This window comes from Ailuropoda melanoleuca, chromosome 7 (genome assembly GCF_002007445.2).
Source record: "Ailuropoda melanoleuca isolate Jingjing chromosome 7, ASM200744v2, whole genome shotgun sequence".
Taxonomy (NCBI): Eukaryota; Metazoa; Chordata; class Mammalia; order Carnivora; family Ursidae; genus Ailuropoda; species Ailuropoda melanoleuca.
The window spans coordinates 120,989,511-120,990,993 of NC_048224.1; the positions used below are offsets into that span (position 1 = coordinate 120,989,511).

Here is a 1,483-nt window from a genome sequence, read left to right on the forward strand (position 1 = left end):
CTAGACCTGATAATGTAAGTCAGCAGACGAGTTTTCCTATTGCTGTTCCTACCACCGCTTTTCATCTCCCCAGTTTGCAAACAGGTAATCAGATCCCACTACCCTTATTAAGCACATTTTATTTTACGATATATCTTTAATCAAAACTCAAGAAAACATTTACCACAAAAAAATTTTCCAAGAATAATAGTTTTTTAAAGTTTTTAATTTTAATTTCACTATAGTTAACATACAATGTTATATTAGTTTTGGGTGCACAATATAGTGACTCAACAATTTTATATATCACTCAGTGCTCATCATGATAAGCGACCTCTTTAATCCCCATCACCTACTTCATCCACCCCCCCACCCACCTCCCCTCTGGTAACCATCAGTTTGTTCTCGGGAGTTAAGTCTGTTTCTTGGTTTGCCTCTCTCCCTTCTCCTCCGCTTCGCTCGTCTATTGTGTTTCTTAAATTCCACATGAGTGAAATCATATGGTATTTGTCTTCCTCTGACTGACCTATTCCACTTCGCATCATACTATAAAAATATGAAACACTTCATGAATTTGCATGTCATCCTTGTGCAGGGGCCACGCTAATCTCTTCTATATCATTCCAATTTTAGTATACGTACTGCTGAAGCGAGCACTGTAATTGTTTTTTAAATAAACAAAAATATCATATGAATTCATGTGTAGTCCGAGTAAACAGCAATGAAAGATCGTGTATCTCGTCATGTCTCTGTACATCTCGATTCGTTCTTGTTCTGTAAAGCTGTCCTTCTGGCAAACACATATCCAGAACCGCTCACGATCTGCAATGATCTCCCTATGGCTATTTATGCTTTGCAGTCAATGTACAACGAAGTAACTCCTCAGCACGTCCTTACTTTAGCAAGCTGAATCTTCCTGTGCTTCGAAAGTGCTCTCCTCCTACATGATGTAGCAGCTATTTGGAGAGATTCTTAGATCGTGCTGCATCTCGGAGGGGAGAGGAATAACCCTGGGTACTGTTTTCTCAATTTTCCTGGCAAGGGGCAAGTGGCCTTGGCCTCCGATGTTTTTGCGCGTTTCTGCTTCCCTCGCCACGATCTCCTCACCTGTCACAGGATCTCTGCCTCTGACGTGCGGTATCTAGTGAGCATCAGGTGCCGGGGAAACGCAGCGTGTTTTCAATTTTGGCTGTCAGCAGCCACATTAAGGAAAGAAAACAGTGACAGCACAGAAACAGTCTGGCGTTTTATTTGTCCTTTTTTCTTATGTTCTCGTAAGAAGTCGTTAAGTCTTTGTCAGGGGAAATGTCATCACTACTGACACAAGAGAGCCATGTCAAAAGGGTGTGAACAGATTAAGTAATTATTTCCGAGAAAAGGTGCATCACTGTCAACCATAGTTAAAATTTCACTATGTGCTGTGTGTATTTAGTTGTGTCCAATGGTTAATGATATTTTTCTGTGGAAAAAAATTCATTCATGAAAGCGTTTCATTCCTTTATTT

At 40.3% G+C, this 1,483-nt stretch overlaps 1 non-coding gene across 1 annotated transcript; it reads right to left on the reverse strand.

Moving 5' to 3' along the window:
- Nucleotides 1–529: 529 nt before the first annotated feature.
- Nucleotides 530–636, reverse strand: LOC117803238. The gene has a single exon (XR_004626927.1). It is a non-coding gene; the product is annotated as a U6 spliceosomal RNA (small nuclear RNA).
- Between the last annotated feature and the right edge of the window lie 847 nt (nt 637–1,483).